Source organism: Bos taurus, chromosome 13 (assembly GCF_002263795.3).
Source record: "Bos taurus isolate L1 Dominette 01449 registration number 42190680 breed Hereford chromosome 13, ARS-UCD2.0, whole genome shotgun sequence".
NCBI lineage: Eukaryota > Metazoa > Chordata > Mammalia > Artiodactyla > Bovidae > Bos > Bos taurus.
Genome location: NC_037340.1, coordinates 82,312,172 through 82,330,781, shown reverse-complemented (window position 1 = coordinate 82,330,781; position 18,610 = coordinate 82,312,172). Strand labels below are relative to the sequence as shown.

Sequence of the window (18,610 nt, the reverse complement as noted above, 5' to 3'; positions counted from 1 at the left end):
ACAATCCAGAGGGATGGAGTGGGGAGGGAGGTGGGAGAGAGTTCAGCATGGGGGACCTGAGGCTGATTCATGCCCATGTCTGGCAAAAGCCACCACAATTGAAAAGTAATTGGCCTCCAATTAAAATAAATAAATTAATTTAAAAAAAGAATTGTAAAAGAATGATCTATCCAAAGAAAACAAGAAAAAGGAATTGAAATAATGACCGATTAGTGCTCTAGGTAAAGAAATGCTGCTGTTTCAGTCGCTGCACGTCCAACTCCGGGGCCCCACGGACGGCAGCCCCCAGGCCGCTCCGTCCTGTTGTTTCAGTCGCTGCACATCCAACTCTGGGCCCCACGGACGGCAGCCCCCAGGCCCCTCCGTCCTGTTGTTTCAGTCGCTGCACGTCCAACTCTGGGCCCCATGGACGGCAGCCCCCAGGCCCCTCCGTCCTGTTGTTTCAGTCGCTGCACGTCCAACTCTGGGCCCCACGGACGGCAGCCCCCAGGCCCCTCTGTCCTGTTGTTTCAGTCACTGCACATCCAACTCTGGGCCCCACGGACGGCAGCCCCCAGGCCCCTCCGTCCTGCTGTTTCAGTCGCTGCACGTCCAACTCTGGGCCCCACGGACGGCAGCCCCCAGGCCCCTCCGTCCTGTTGTTTCAGTCGCTGCACGTCCAACTCTGGGCCCCATGGACGGCAGCCCCCAGGCCCCATCTGTCCGTTGTTTCAGTCAACTGCACGTCCAACTCTGGGCCCCACGGACGGCAGCCCCCAGGCACCCCTCCGTCCATGTTGTTTCAGTCCTGCACATCCAACTCTGGGCCCATGGACGGCGCCCCCCAGGCACCTCTGGTGCATGGGAATTTTCCAGGCAAGAGCACTGGAGTGGGGTGCCATTTCCTTCTCCAGGGGATCTTCCTGATCCAGGAACTGAACCCGCATCTCCTGTATTGCAGGCACATTCTTTACTGCTGAGACACAGGGAAGCTCAGATAAAGAAATACATGACGTATCAATTCAAGAAATGATTGCAAAACAAACATTAAAAAGTTTCTCTTTCTGATCAAAAAAGAGGGATGGAGAAATCAAAGGAACTTAAATTAGAAGTAAAATTGAACATGTGAGGGCTCATAAATGTTAGTGAAAAATATAATACACAGTTCTGTGCTATTAATAAATTTGAACACATTAGTTTTAATCACTAATAAGATAATAAAAACTACCAAAATTCACACAGCTATATTAAAACTCAATTTTCTAAATTTCAAAAAGAATGTTTTCTTTCAAGTACTACTCATTGAGTTTTTACACACACATATGATGTGTGCATACACACACACACAACGGGTCACAAAGAGTCGGACATGACTGAGCGGCTGGACTGAACTGAATTGAACACACACAATAATTCTGGACCTTCATGAGTTCTGTTTGTTTAATTTATCATTCCTTGAAATATAGATTCCCATCATACATGTTAATCCAGAAGTTTTAAAATAGATTCTCCAGTCATACTTAAATATAATACTTACATAAAAGCCAACAAAGATAAAATCAGTACAGATCCAACTCACTCATAACTACAGATGCAAAAGTCCTAATAAAAACTTGGCAGATTAGTAGCATATTAGAAGATAATAAACCATTATCAAAAGGACTACTTCATAGAAAGTGATTAGTATTAAAAATGTTTTATGTCATAAATTATATCTCAATAAAACTGATTATTTTTAAAGTATGACACAATCTAACATTTACGGATGTTGCTGTTTAGTTCCTAACTTTTGTCTGACTCTTTTGCAACCCCATGGACTGTAGCCCCCCAGCCTCCCCTATCCATGGGATTTTCCAGGCAAGAATACTGGAATGGGTTGCCATTTCCTTCTCCAAGGGATCTTCCAGACTCAGGAACTGAACCCGTGTCTTCTGAATTGACAGGTGGATTCTTTACCACTGAGCCACCAGGAACAGCCACAAGGTATATAATCATATCAAATATATATATATGTACAATGAAGTTATGTACACTGATTGGCATGGACAAATGGACTATATGAAATATAATAATATTTGGTGACAGATTTATGGTTGCTATTTTTTCTATGTGCTTTTTCTTTGTATTATTAAAATTGCCTGCCAATAATATAAGACAACATCAGAATACCATGAAGAAAAATGTATGTAGTACTGTTCAGATCCTCAATACGAATTAAATGATCAAACATGTATTTTACAAGAGAAAAGGGCCAAAAATTTTTAGTAATGTTGTATCTTAAGCACATCAGTATATATAAGCTTCTTTAGGAATGCTTGCTAAGCCCTAGAAATATTACCTGGTCATCATCAGTCACAAAGCCACAAAATGAAGTAGCAATCTCAACACTGTCTCCAAATCTTGATATACATATTGCTGTTAATTTAGTCATTTTTAATCCTCCACACTCTCTTTTAATGATAGTTCATTTATTGCAAGCTGATTTAAAGAGAAAGATATAATATCAGTGATGTTTTTCTCTCCAAAGTTCCCCAGTTATTTTTAGAATGGGTAAATAAAATGTTGAATTTTCAAATAAAATTTTCTGTCTTTGGCCAAAAAAAGAAGGCATTTTCTTAATACATTTTGGATTACATTATTCATATTGAAAAAAGTCCTATAAAATTTGATGGTTGGATTTCATAATCTTATTTTGTAACAAAACAGACATCCTATCCATTTAAATTTATAGACATTTTATACAAGGTATCAATTCTGACAACATTCCCTGGTGACTCAGCAGCAAAGAATCTGCCTGCAATTCAGGAGCCTCAGGATCTCTGGCTTGGGAAGATCCCCTGGAAGAGGAAACAGCAATCCACTCCAGTATTCTTGCTGGGAAATCCCAAGGACAGGGAAGCCTGGAGAGCTACAGTCCGTGGGGTCACAGAGTCAGACAGGACTGAGTGACTAAGCGAATTAACATGAGGACATGATTTTGTTCTCTTTGAGAACTATATTTTATTGACTTAGTGTTCTTAACACACTTCTATTGAAATCTCTAGAGTATATGTAAAAATAGCATCAACATGTTTTTTTCCTTCATTATGGTTAATAGAAAAAGAGGTAAATTTTATTATTATGCAATTACATTTTAAAATTATTGCCGGAATATGAATATGAAAAACTTATCTGGAAATTTACTGAACTGGAATTAATTAGTATTCTGATATCATTCCTAATGTGCTGCTGCTCAATTGTTTGAAAATAAAAGAAGAGAAGAGAAACTGAGCTTTTAAGACTGAATGATCTATTGACCGGCTAATTAACGTGCTGGGCCATTTCATTAGCATTCAGATGTTTTAAATAGATTGACAAAGCTCCTTCGATTTCATAACCTACTGCAAAACGGGGAACTGGATGACTAGCCTGGCAGAGCGGCGGGGCAGGGTCTGAGCGTGAGGACTCTGAGGGCCCTGTGGCTCTCGGCTACTGACCGGCTCACACAGGTGTCAGTCACCTGAAGACAGTCACGGGACAGGCGGTGGCCGTTTCTTCAGGCAAATAACACCACTGTCAGCGCTTCGTAGTGAAAAAGTAGAGTTCTGTTCGGTGCCTTCTTAAACGGATAGCCTGGAAAGAAATGACTGGACCCATCTTACATGCAATCAGACGTTACGCACAAGAGACACACACGCAGGGTCCACTGGCAGCCGAGACAGTCTTTCTGTCGCTCACTGTTTGACGCTGGCTGAGTCCCCTTCAGCCCTCGCCTCCACCCCACACATACCTGGCAGATGCGTCAGATGGGAGTCTAGTTCATCTTCTATTCCTGCCTCTCTTCTTTGCTCCTCCCCCTCCTCCTTTTCTCCCAGCAAATCTCCCACCGCAAAGAAACTGTCTCCTCACTGTTCCTCAGTCTCCTTCCTGACTCTGTGGTCGCTGATGCATTTTCTAGCTCTCACCATCTCCCGTTCAAAACAGGACTTAATAGGGGCGTCCCTGGTGGTCCAGTGGTTTAGACTCCGCACTCCTGCTGTGGGGCCCGGGTTTGATCCGTGCTCAGGGAGCTGAAGCCACATGCTGCAATTAAGACCCCGTGCAGCCAAACTCTTAAAAAAGTTTAAAAAATAGAAACTAAAAAGCCCAGGACTTTACAATCACTGAAGCAGTATCTATTCTGTATAATAGAAACTAAAACCCCAGGACTTTACAATCACTGAAGCAGTATCTATTCTGTATAATAGAAACTAAAAAGCCCAGGACTTTACAATCACTGAAGCAGTATCTATTCTGTATAATCATTTTGGCAGACAGCACTTTCGTTCTTAAAATGGGGTCAATTTTTAATGTAGTATTTTGTGTTTGTGTGAAAAGAGGATATGGAAAAAATTTAATTACTCAGAATCACTCATGAACCCAAGAAGAAAATGTCTAATTATGCAATCATGAATGTTCCTCAAATAGGTCAGCAAACAGGATCTCTTCCTAAAGTCCAACCTATGATTTCCTTCCTGCAGTGATGCTTAGCCAGGTATGCTGTGTGACAAGCCCTAGGGTCACAAGGACAAAAACAAATAAGCAAAAGATCTCTGCCTTCCAAGGACCTCCAGTACAGTTAGGAATGCAGTCAGCAAATTAGTAAGTAGCACCAGAAGAATCACAGATTGTGCTGGGCACAAAGAAGAAAAGAGACAGGGCAGTATGCTGGAGGATAAAAGGTAGACCCTTTATACCGGATCTCTTCTCTGAAGAGACGACATTTTAGCCTGAGACTTAGGATTAGATGAAGCTCATCAAACAAAACTCAGAGGATAGTTTTGTTTTGTTTTTTTAAGAGGGAACAGTGGGTAGAGTGCCTGATATGTCCAAGGCACTGGCAGAAGGCAGGTGAGATTCGGAGGGGTTAACAAGCAGCAAAGGACTTCAAGATGAGTTTGCAAAGGAGCCCAGCCAGTTCCTGCAGGGTCTTGTAGACACAAGGAGGTGTTTAGATTTCATTCTACACACACTGGTTTCATTCAGGCAAGTTATTTGTGTATCTCATATCTGCATTTTTTCTAATATATAACACAGGTGCTGAATGATACGTCAATGCAGATGTGGTATGCTGCTGTAAAAACAAGCGCAGGCGAGCAACAAAACCTTGCCAGCATCCCAGAACACCCCCGCCCGCCCCGTCACTCAAAACCGCCTTCCCTTCCCTTCGTAGGTAATTGTATCTTGGCTTTCATAGTAGTCATTTCTTACTTTCCTTTACACTTGTCCCACCTGAGTATGAGCTGATAAACACAATAGCTCAGGTTCCCAGGTTTGTAAACTTTACACACGTGAAACTGCTTTTGTATCAATCTGTGTCCGGCTTCTTTTGATAAGCATCACTGATACAAGTTCAAGAACACGGATGAATTCCCGTCCACGTTGTTGCATGAAGCTGTCACTCACTTTCTATGGTTCTGTAGTGGTCCGTTGCATGTCTACCCCTCCATTTAATGTTTGAATCCATTCCACTGTAGATGCACCTTGGGTTTATTTTTTTTTGGAGGGGGTGTATTGTGAACATTGCTGATATGAATACCATCATCCTTGTCTCTACTGCATACATACACTCATTCTTAATGCTTTTAGGAAGAGAACAAGGGCATATCTTCAACTTTAATAGGCCATGCTTCTTTAAGTCATTTTACCGATTAAAGCTTGTACTAAATGTGCAATCTCATTGCTCCACAGCCTTGCCACCAACTGGTATACCCATCCTTTTCAATTTTAGCCTCTACAGTGAATGCTTTTACTTTTCAAAAGATTATTATGGATGCTGCATAACAGAAAAAAGTAAAGCAGGTATACAAGACAGGTTCTGAAACTAGAACAAACAGGATTTGCTGATAGACTGAATAAAGAGAATTAAGAAAAGGGAAATGTCAAATATGAATTTCATGTTTCTGGCTTTAAGAATTGGCTAATGATGGCGCTAGTTTCTGAGAGAGAAAACTGGGAACCAAACAGAGATGGAGGAGGAAAGTATCATTTATGTGGATGTGTAACATCTGAGATGTTCATTAGATTTCTACTTGACGTCAAGTGGGTATTTCAGTATACAGGTCTGGATCTCAGAGCAGAGGTCATTAGGAATTAATGTAAAATTTTATACAATCTTTTACTATTTAGGGGATAATATTATTTACAGAGAAAATATAGATAAGCAAAAAAGACAGTGTAAAATTTAGCCTTAAGAGTTCTATCATTTTAGAGATGACAGAAAGCACCAGCTAGTAAGGAAGGAAGCAAACCAAGATATAGTGTTTTAAAAAGAAGAATTTCAGAGAAAGATTAATAAACTGCACCAAATGCTGTCAATGTGTTAAAAAAACACAGTCCTGTGGGTTTGTCGACACAGAGGCTGTTGATTGGGAGATGGGTTTAGTGGCCTGGTAGGAAGATAAGCAGGATTATAATCCTGCTTGAAAAAATCTTCAGACAGAGGCACACTCTAAAAATTGTTTTTCAGTTGTCTGAATTAAAGGGGAGTAGGAAAATGGGTCAGATGCTAAAGGAAGAAGAAGCGTGAGGCAAGCTTTTACAAGGATGAAAAGTACGAGGATGTTTATATTCTTGTGACGGTTTACTGTGTGTTAGTTACTCGGTCGTGCCCAACCCTGTGACCCCGTGGACTGCAGCCCACCAGGCTCCTCTGCCCATGGGAGTTTCCAGGCAAGGATACTGGAGCAGGTTACCATTTCCTTCTCCAGTAATGGTCTAGTAATGCCAGACAAATTGAAGATGCGGAAGAAAAAGGAAGGGAAACAAAAGGAGCAGCGTCCTAGTGAAGGGCAGAGGTGATACAGGTCCAGAGCAAAAATGGAAGGATTGCCTTTGAGAAAAGAAGGAGTGTATTCTCATGCGGCTGATTAAGCATGATGAGAACTGATGCGCGATGCAGGGAGATGTGGGAGAGGACGGCCAAGGACGTTCCTGGAGGCTTCCATTCTCTAAAGAAAGTGTGAGTTTTTCAGGTGATAGAGAGGAGATAGTGATTACAAGGTCCATGAAAAAAGAAAGGAAAGACCTTACTCTTACCAGGAAAGTAAAAGAGGACTGGAAGCTGTGATCCTATGTATTCTATAAGCATGATTTAAAATGAAGACCAGTCATAAAGGTTGATTTCTCCAGCAATGTCCAGGGACATGGCTAAGTTAGCTGCAAGTTACAGAAAAACTGATGCATGGTGGGTTCAACAAATAGGGGCTTCTTTTATTCTGTTACAAAACAAAAAGTCGGGAGATAACATAGCTGTTGCTGCTGATTCAGCAACTGCTTAAACAATGTCACCATGGATGCAGGCTGTTTCTTCCTTCACGTCTCTGCTTAGCACGTGGGCTTTTGTCTTCAGTGCGTCAGCAATCGTAGCAATAAAAAGAAGAAAGGGTCTCCACCAGTCTCAGTAATTTTCTTTCAGGAAAACAAAGGATTTCCGAGAAACGCCCACTAGACTTCTACTCACATTATCAGTGGCTAGACCTGTGGCACGTGGTCGAGGGAGCCTGGCTGCGAGGGAGCCTGGCTGCGAGGGAACCAGCAAGAGAGAGTATGTAGCCGTACACGGTTGCCCTGAATGAAACCATGGCTTTGTTAGGAAGGATGGGAGAACGCATAAATGTTACGTGAATACTTAGGCTTGCCACCCAAGAAGACAGTAGACGTTTGAGTTCAACCGCATCGGAGAATACTAGGCTAATTCAACAGGAAGAAAGAGAAAAGAGATCCATGATGTCCGCAAGAGAGAGGTTATCTTTCGTGCTAAAAGAATAAAACTGGCCACCACAAAGGGAAACAAAAATAAAACACTGTGTTGAGAGTAATTTGCAAAGAAAAACTTAAAGACAATTTTCACCTAATGCCTCTACTTTTGACAAAAATATACTGATTTGCATATATTTTAATTGTTATTTCTAGTATTTACTTTTTTTAAATAGTAAAGCTCCTAGAACATATCTTTATCTAAAACAAAATAACAATCAATTCAGCCAATTTCTGAGGAAGGCTAATTTTTAAATGCACTCATTCTGAAATATTAAGATATTTGTTACCATCCTGTGATTTGTTTTAATTAGAATAAAACATGGTATGTATCTGTCTTCAAATTGCCACTTTCCTTTTGGTGATTTGGATTGTTTTTATGATGAAGGTAGCAGTTTTGTGTATCAGTAAAGTTGTGTAACAGTAAAGTTTGTGTAACAGTAAAGTTACATAATAGTAAAGTTGTGAACCGGTTAAGTTGTTCAACAGTAAAGTTCTTTACAAGCTGAGACACCAGGGATTAAAAGATAATTTAAAAACAAAGAGTAACACTTGATTGTGCTATTTTGTATTGACTGACTCAATCAGTTGTTTAGAACCCTCCAAACAACATATATTCTTACCCATGTCACTTACAACAACGGCATCACCTAAGCAAACTCCCAGATGCTCTTGAATATCCTGTGACTCAGCTGCTGGTCCACCTATTGTGACGATGACTATTTCATGTACAATTTGCTGATAAAATGGTCTTCAGCAACAGAAACACATATGCAAATTGTTACCCACCAGAGTCTGATTGTAGGGTAATGCAAACCCAGTCAGACACACCCAAAAACAAGTAGTGTAGCAATTCTAAGTTTGAGATAAGTGATGATAGCCTGTTATCTCTAGTGCTCACATTCCAAAGGGTAGCTATGACTGTTCTGAAGAATAAAGCCATCTTGCCACAGCCTGGACCTACAGCTGGGCAATAATAATAGTGATAAAGATGAAAGCTAACACGCATCCAGCGTTTGCTCTGTGCCAAGTACTTTATTAGGGACACTGTGTGCCTTGTCTCATCCAATCCTCACTACAATCATTTAAGGTTCATATGAGAATCCTCCCTATTCTACAGAGGGAACTGCAGCTGGTACAGATTTAGTAACCTTCCGGAAATGACAAGCCTACAATGAGATGAAGTTCAGATCGGGAGTCAGGCAGTCAGATTTTAGAATCAAGGATTTCGATAATTTTGTCACCACTCCTCAATGTACAGGAGAAAGTCATACCTCAGGATCATTTTCCTAATTGACATGTGTCAAAAATATACTAAGTGAGGTGCACCCAATTTGAAACCCCAATTCCCAAACTCCCAATTGTCCAGGTAGAAGAGTATTAAAAACTTCCTGACTGACTCATCTCTCTAGACTGATCAAGTCAGCCGTGTGTGCATGCATGCCTATGCACTCAATTATGTCTGACTACCACCTCTTGGACTAGAGCCCGCCAGGCTCCTCTGTCCATGGGATTCCCCAGGCAAGAATACTGGATGGGTTGCCCTTTCCTCCTGCAGAGGATCCTCCCGACCCCAGGGATAGACCCCCTGTCTCCTGTGTCTCCTGCATTGGCAGGCAGATTCTTTACCACTGAGCCACCTGGGAAGACTTAAAGTCAGCCTGTAATCATCAGGTTTCTATTTCTCTGCAATCTGGGAGATACATTCTCAGGAGAAATTTGTTGGAGGGATAGAGAAAACAATGACGATGAGAAAAATCTTCCTGAATCTGAAACTTACATAGATTTATAAATTTAACATATGCAGCATCTCCTCTCAGAACTTAATTCCAAGAGGAAAATGCTAGAATTTCAAATTATTTGCAACTTCTTGATAATCATAATCTTCTTTTAATTTTTCCAGCTCCTCTGTATTTGTATTTCTGTGGGTGCTGTGCATTTTCTCCCTCTAAGAGGAAAGGACACAAAAAATAATATCAGAGCTCCCACAGAGTCATAAAGTGGTAAGTGCTACTACTAAATCTTAGCACTTGCTTCATAAGATTGGACTGAATGGCCAAACTCGAGGCAGGCATATATTTCAATAGTTCTTCAATCCTGTGGTCATTTATTTCCAAATTGGATATGCCATTTACATTTAGACTAGGCACCCATTTTCATTCTCCTCAAGTGCTGTTAACACAACAGCCCATATAATATAGTAACTTTGATTTTTCCTGAAGATCCATCTTTACTTGTTAGGGAGAAACTTGCCAAAACCTACTGCATTCTAAAGGATTATCGAAGATCTCACAGTAAACCACACAAGTTGAACTTGTTTTATTTCCTCTTATTTATCTTAATGTTGTGATACAAATATGACAGAGTGAAACACACAGAAGCACGGTAAATAGTGCCATTTTTAAGAAACTGGCATTCCACTCCCGACCTAGTTCACCAGTTCATACTCAGGGTAAAATAGCTGAATGTAAAAACAGTGTAAAAAATCATTTCAATGACTTAAAAAAAAAAAACACCATTTTCCATTATGAAAAATACCCTCAACTCAGCTAATTGCCAAACTTCAGTGAACTCGTCATTTAGTAGAATATCTATTACGTAGATTTGTCAATGGTAAACTGAATACCACACGACACACAAAAAAGGTAATTTAAATTACAAGTTATGGGCGTATAAACACAAACCTTTGTTTATTAAAATTTCTTAAACGTTTTGGCAAGGTGGTAAATTTGGTGCCCTAAAACACCCATACATACGTCACACAAAAAGGACTGTCCGTTGTTCCATAATACCTGCTTCTGCAACATAAATTAACTTGTATGCAAACAGGAAGTACAGGATGGTGTCTGAGCACAGCTGCAAGCTGTCCTAGCACCACTGTGCGGGGCGAGCTGCAAGGGACTCGAGGTGATGCCCATTCACCGCTGTTCTTCTCTGTGCTTGACTGACTTTGGGGTCTGTCCTAGAAACGATTTTTGTACCAATCTTTCCACTCTTAATGCATCTATCTATGAATTTGACTTTGCAGCTTCAGTCCACCTTACATTCTTTTCTAATGAGATTTCTTCACTTCTTTTCAAAGACACGAAATTCTCTACTTACTGTGATAGTTACTAAGACGTGACATCTGTGCACTTGTGTTTGGTTTTTCTAGAATTAGTGTTGTTTTTACTGTTGTTCTGATTACACACCCACCTGGTTTGAATGCTTTGCCTAATCTTATTTTCACCGTAAGTTCCATTATATTTACTAAGTAGTTCTTCTAAGTTTTTTGGGAGCAATAGCATCTCTGACGGAGAAGGCAATGGCACCCCACTCCAGTACTCTTGCCTGGAAAATCCCATGGACAGAGGAGCCTGACAGGCTGCAGTCCATGGGGTCGCTAGGAGTCGGACACGACTGAGCGACTTCACTGTCACTTTTCAGTTTCATGCATTGGAGAAGGAAATAGCAACCCACTCCACTGTTCTTGCCTGGAGAATCCCAGGGACGGGGGAGCCTGGTGGGCTGCCGTCTATGGGGTTGCACAGAGTCGGACACGACTGAAGAGCAGCATCTCTGAACAATATGAACTGCATATAGCTCATATAAAGACTCTCTTGAGATATTTGTCTTCCCTTTAATTCAAGAATGTGAGTACCTTTCACAGTAATTAGTTTTTATCCTACTACTGTAACCGAGGTAATTTCCCTTTTTATATTGAATGCCTGTGAAAAACTGGGGCCTTGTGTGTGCTCAGTCACTACGTCATGTCCAACTCTTTGCAACCCCAGAGACTGCAGCCTGCCAGGCTCCTCTGTCTGTGGACTTTTCCAGGGAAGAATACTGGAGTGGGTTGCCACTTCCTCCTCCAGGGAACCTTCCTGGAGGATCTAAACTGTGTCTCAACTGTGTTTCTGTGTCTCCTGTGTTCGCAGGTGGATTCTTTAGCACTGTACCACCTGAGAAGCCCAACTGGGCCTTATCTTCCTAGAAAATTCATGGGATTTGATAACATACATTTTTGTATTAAACTCATTACTGGCTCCATTTCTTTTGTATTGATGATGGTGGGTGCTGCTTTTTCATCTTTCTTCTTACATTTGTTTTATAACCCGTTACTTAATATAGATATATCCTTCTAAACTGGCATTACTATTTTCTAAAGACAGGAGAGAGGTTTTATGCACATATACACATACTTACATATATACATACACCCATACAGACAGATTCACTCTGTATTTTAAATTACTTGGTTATTTAAATAGATTTTGAATGGATGTAGTTAGCAGAAGTCATCTGGAATTAAACAGAAAAGACCAATTGATTAGCTGTCTCTTTACAGCTTTCCCACTGTTGTTTTGGAATTGTGGAGAGAATGCCTCTATCACCCTGCCAGGATGCCATTTGTCACACTAGAAGAGAACCAACAATCCCAACAAGGCATCCCGGATTCATTAAGAAGTTAGTGCATTATGTCAAAGTCCCTAACTTACCCCCAGTGTGTATTAACAGACTGAGGGAATCTGAGTCAGCAAGTCATAAACTTTGTGTATATACACAAACAGGAGTAAAGAACTGGGAGCGCAGAGCGTCCTGGTTGTAAAAAGAAAGGCGTCACCAAGACGTACGATAAGAAGACTTAAGGAACCTACAGTGTTTCCGTTACACAAAAGCCCAACAAAAGCCCAAAATGCAAACCAGACGAAGGTCAGGTCACTCTGATTAACAAGGGATGACACTGTCATGTTCACATATTTCAACCCGTTGGCTGAACAAATATTTAGCGCATGCTATCATAATTACGCGTTCCTCCGTGTGCTTCACCTAAACTCTCTGTTCCAGGAGCTGTACCAGTCCCCCACATGCCGTGAGTTTTGGCTCAGTTTCCTCCCTTCAAATGCAGTTCAACCAGTGTCATTTCTGGTATCTCTCCATCCTCAAATCTTTTTGCCCCAGAGCAGGTACAGGGACCTCTGGGTGGTGAATTCAGGCAGAGTGTTTTTTATTTTTTTTATGTTCAACTTATTTGCAAAGCTTTAGTCTTAGAAAATCCTTACTCACATTAACCTAAGTTTGAATTTGTTTATAATGTTTCTAGGGATGTTAGTCTTTTGCTCCATTATTCGAATTTTGTGCCCACTAGTAAAAAATTAGGCATAAACAATTTATATATTACAAAGCTACAGTAATTAAAACAGTACAGTATTGGTGTAAAAACAAGCACTCAGATCAATGGATCAAAATAGAAAAAGGCAAATACCCTACGACCTCTCTTATTTGCAGAATCTAAAAGACATAGTAATAAGCTCCTAGATACAGAGAACAGATTGGTGACTGCCAGAGACAGGGTATGAGAGGTGGGAGAAATGGGTGAAGGGGACAAAAAATAAAAAACAAATACATTAATTAACTGGTGCTTTCCATCACCTGATAAATGCAGAAAGAATGATGGAATCGGCCAATCACCATTTGGCAACCATCACCAAATTGAGCCAAGGGAAATCAAGAGGTACAGAACTACTCGTCAGATTTTTATGAGGAATTTTGTATTTATATAATCTTAATGTACCTCCCCACAAAATACACATTAATTGCAACGGAAAAGAGGATCTTTTGGTTGGGAAAATTGGGAAGTGACCAAAGTGGACATGAGGAGGACTGGAGCAAGTTGGAATGTGTACCACTTGACAGGGTTGGTGAGAAGGACGCAGTCATAACGTCTGTGTCCTCTTACTGTCACATTCCTGCCAACCATGTGCCAGTTGCTCAGGTGTGTCCAACTCTGTGAGACCCCGTGGACTGCAGCCCACAAGGTTCCTCTGTCCATGAAACTCTCCAGGCAGGAATACTTGAGTGGGTTGCCACGCCCTCCCCAGGGGATCTTCCTGAGCCAAGGATCTAACTCACATCTTCTGCATTGCAGGCAGATTCTTTACCACTGAACCACCAAACCAAGGAAGCCCAACTCTGCAAAGCAGCAAATTATAAGGAAATATCTTATTTCCTTAAAAATAAGGAAACAAACCAAACTTGAAAGACATTAAAAAAAATGACTCATTTGTAAGTTTCCAAACTGTCAAATCAATGTCACGAAGTCAAGGAGAGGCTTGGGGAATATTCCAGATCGAAGGAGACATAAAAATTCAGGACAACACATGATTCTTGGATTGAATCCTTTTGCTATAAAGGACATATTGAAACAACCGAAGAAATCTGAAAAGCGTGCATAAATTAGACGGTAGTAACACATCAGTGGAGTGACTTGCACCTGATGGCTGTACTGCGATCACGTAGAACAATGTAGGGCACGCACTACAGTGGGTGGTGACGGGCAACTCGCTCTCACACGATATACAGGAAACACATTCTTTGTACTAGGCTTTCTGTAAGTGAGAAACGATTTCCAAATAGAAAAGAAAGTCTACTGATACTGCCCTGCACTCTGTGAACAATGCAGCCAGTATATTAGTTAATAAAAGTCAAGACAAAACAATGTAGGATTATTCTGACATTGGGCACAAGTGCTTTCCTAATTGACCAGCACTTTCTACTTCTGCCTCAAAACTCAACCTGTCACTTAGCAAGTATTTATGGACCATGCCCTATGCACCGCTCACTATTCCAGAGATGAACCAGGTGGGCCTGGTTCCTGCTTGTACAGAGCCTGCCTTTTTGTTGGAAAGTTCAACGTTGAACACATTTCTATCAAGGATTATGGAGAGAGAGAGAGACTGATTGACTGATTTCCCACTATTAGAGTCTACTGAGGTCACCAGTTCAGCTCAATTCAGTTCAGTTGCTCAGTCGTGTCCAACTCTTTGCGGCCCCATGAATCACAGCACACCAGGCCTCCCTGTCCATCACCAACTCCCGGAGTTCACTCAGACTCACATCCATCGAGTCAGTGATGCCATCCAGCCACTGGAAAAACTGAGGTCATACATAATCTTAAATGAAAAATTAATGAAAAAAGGAGGTCTGCTTTCCCTTTTTCTCTATCCACTTCTATTATTGTGTTACCTACCTTCATATCCTGGTAATAATAAATACAAAAGCTAAAAATAAATGTTCCATCACATTCTTGATCTTTTTAAATGTGGATAAACTTTTTGGTTTGGAGGAAGTCCTTTCTATACAGAAATTGCTATCCCAGAAAACTGACTCTGTGACCACTTTCCAGGATGCCTAGGGGGAAAAAAATCAGATAAAGGAAAACATATTTAATTAGTTTTTCTTCCAGGCAAGGAGAGAATACAAAGCAAAGGAAATAGACTTTATGTCCTCTTACTATTTTGGTGGAAATAAGGCATAATGGAAAAAGTAACATCACAGAAGTGGAAATTCCTTTGAGAAAAGTGATGACAGATTCATAAGAATGATGAGTTACAGCTGATGCTCCAGAATGTCAGGGTACATTCTGAGCTCTATGTGCAGAATAATGGACTTTATGAGCTGACTGCACGTCGTGATGTATGTGTGCCCAGTCTGTTCCAGCACTTCGTTTTGCTTTGTTTTTAAAGAATAAAATGACACACAAGTCTTTTCCTTCCATTATTAGAAGGAAATTTCAAGACCACCATATCAAAAAAGGACACCAGGCTTCCTTTTTGTTAGATTTTAACTAATATGACTTTCAGATTTCAGAAATAATACATGCTCATTGTAGAAAATTTGGAAAATGCAGAAAATCATTATAGAGAAAGGAAATACTGATTTACACTATTACTCAATCACTGTAACATTTATATATAATGTACTTGTATGTATTTACATATGTCATATATGTGTGTGTCTAATATAAATTCAATTCATAAAATCATAAACACACTCTTCTAAGCACTGATGGCAATTTTTTTAAAAAATAAAGTAATTCATTGAATACCATAATTAAATTGCTTCATTTTATTATTGTAAGTAATGTAATAATACATTAATATATAATAATTGAGAATTTAATTGTTTACTATCTTATCACAAATTTACTGAAATGGAATTGCTGAGTCATAGGTTAGATTTCTTTTTATATGTATAGTATGTTTCTCCACTTTTATTTGGAGACATCCAAATTTGGCCAGACATCCTGGAATGTGAAGTCAAGTGGGCCTTAGAAAGCATCACTATGAACAAAGCTAGTGGAGGTAGTGCAATTCCAATTGAGCTATTCCAAATCCTGAAAGATGATGCTGTGAAAGTGCTGCACTCAATATGCCAGCAAATTTGGAAAACTCAGCAGTGGCCACAGGACTGGAAAAGGTCAGTTTTCATTCCAATCCCAAAGAAAGGCAATGCCAAAGAATGCTCAAACTACCACACAATTGCACTCATCTCACACGCTAGTAAAGTAATGCTCAAAATTCTCCAAGCCAGGCTTCAAGCTGGTTTTAGAAAGGGCAGAGGAACCAGAGATCAAATTGCCAACATCTGCTGGATCATTGAAAAACCAAGAGAGTTCCAGAAAAACATCTATTTCTGCTTTATTAACTATGCCAAAGCCTTTGACTGTGTGGATCACAAGAAACTGTGGAAAATTCTGAAAGAGATGGGAATACCAGACCACCTGATCTGCCTCTTGAGAAATTTGTATGCAGGTCAGGAAGCAACAGTTAGAACTGGACATGGAACCACAGACTGGTTCCAAATAGGAAAAGAAGTTCGTCAAGGCTGTATATTGTCACCCTGTTTATTTAACTTATATGCAGAGTACATCATGAGAAATGCTGGGCTGGAGGAAGCACAAGCTGGAATCAAGATTGCTGGGAGAAATATCAATAACCTCAGATATGCAGATGACATCACTCTTATGGCAGAAAGTGAAGAGGAACTCAAAAGCCTCTTGATGAAAGTGAAAGTGGAGACTGAAAAAGTTGGCTTAAAGCTCAACATTCAGAAAACGAAGATCATGGCATCCGGTCCCATCACTTCATGGCAAATAGATGGGGAAACAGTGGAAACAGTGTCAGACTTTATTTTGGGGAGCTCCAAAGTCACTGCAGATGGTGACTGCAGCCATGAAATTAAAAGATGCTTACTCCTTGGAAGGAAAGGTATGACCAACTTAGATAGCATATTCAAAACCAGAGACATTACTTTGCCAACAAAGGTTCATCTAGTCAAGGCTATGGTTTTTCCAGTGGTCATGTATGGATGTGAGAGTTGGACTGTGAAGAAGGCTGAGCGCCGAAGAATTGATGCTTTTGAACTGTGGTGTTGGAGAAGACTCTTGAGAGTCCCTTGGACTGCAAGGAGATCCAACCAGTCGATTCTGAAGGAGATCAGCCCTGGGATTTCTTTGGAAGGAATGATGCTGAAGCTGAAACTCCAGTACTTTGGCCACTTCATGGGAAGAGCTGACTCATTGGAAAAGACTCTGATGCTGGGAGGGATTGGGGGCAGGAGGAGAAGGGGACGACAGAGGATGAGATGGCTGGATGGTGTCACTGACTCGATGGACGTGAGTCTGAGTGAACTCCAGGAGTTGGTGATGGACAGGGAGGCCTGGCATGCTGCGATTCATGGGGTTGCAAAGAGTCAGACACGACTGAGCGACTGATCTGATCTGAAGAAAGGAGTAAGAATGCTAAAGCGTTCTGGAATTGACAGTGATGTTACAATGTCTGTTGCTTGCTAAGTCACTCAGTCGTGTCTGACTCTCTGCGACCCCATAGAAGGCAGCCCACCAGGCTCCCCCGTCTCTGGGATTCTCCAGGCAAGAACACCGAAGTGGGTTGCCATTTCCTTCTCCAATGCATGAAAGTGAAAAGTGAAAGTGAAGTCACTCAGTCATGCCTGACTCTTAGCGACCCCATGGACTGCAGCCCACCAGGCTCCTCTGTCCATGGGATTTGCCAGGCAAGAGTACTGGATTGGGTTGCTGTTGCCTTCTCCGAATATTAAAATGTCAACTCATGAGTAGAATATTAAAATGTCTACTCATTATCTATTCTCCGAATATTAAAATGTCTACTCATTATCTATTGCTCTTAATCTGATATATAAAGCCATGGAAGACCATAAGTCCCAGTAGTAAGAAATCTTAAAGAAATGTGCAATGTGTACTTGGAAAAAGAAAAAAAGAAAAATGAGAGATGAATTCTAACTTGTCTATGGTGATCTCTATATAGGGAAGGCATTTATAGGAGTTTTAGGAATGGGATGAGAAAAGATGGAAAGCATCAGCTAAATGCTGCAATATTTTAAAAAATAAAGACGAAAGGGGATGTTAAGACTTCCTAGGCATGAATTAATATATTTAGGTGGAAAAATTAATTTTTTTGACAAGATCCATTTTCAAAATGAAAACAGCAAATATATTTAAGTTCTTAAGAAGTCTCCTTTCTAGTTTTTTTTTTTTTTTTTTAAGGTTCAGGTTTAACTTCTCAAATTTTTGTAAAGACATTTTTTTCAGAGCAATTTTAAGTTTACAACAACAAGAGGGAAGTGCAGAAATTTTGCATGCACAGCATGACTTCACACGAGTAAAGCCACCCCACTTCTTTTTATTAGTATCACTCACCAGAATGGTACATTTCTCACCAAGGGGGAAGCCACACAGACACTTCCTAACCATCCAAAGTCTATAGTTTAGTTTCACTCTTGGTGTTGCACATTCTCTAGAAATGGATCGAATGTACAGTGACACATATCCACTATTATAACATCAAACAGGGACTTCCCTGGTAGTTCGATGGTTAAGATTCCATGCCCTGAATGCCAGGGGCCTGGGTTCAATCCCTGGCCGAGGAAATAGGTCCCACATGCCCCAACAAAGATCCCACCTGCTGGAACTAAGATTCAGCACAGTCAAACAAATAAGCAAACATTTTAGAAAACTAGTATCCAGAGAGTATTTCATGGCCCTGAGAGTCCTGTC

At 40.7% G+C, this 18,610-nt stretch overlaps 1 long non-coding RNA gene across 3 annotated transcripts in view; it reads right to left on the bottom strand.

The window, feature by feature from the left end:
- LOC112449388 (uncharacterized) overlaps positions 1-18,610 on the bottom strand; it is a 156,248-nt gene that overhangs the window by 24,678 nt on the left and 112,960 nt on the right. The window contains exons 1-2 of one of the 3 annotated variants that reach the window (XR_003037962.2): positions 15,029-15,144; positions 14,765-14,925 (exon numbers count right to left, since the gene is read on the bottom strand). The exons of the other annotated variants lie outside the window; for them this stretch is intronic. This is a non-coding gene — a long non-coding RNA (uncharacterized lncRNA). Of the gene's footprint in view, positions 1-14,764; positions 14,926-15,028; positions 15,145-18,610 lie in introns of those variants that run through there. 3 annotated transcript variants of the gene reach the window in all.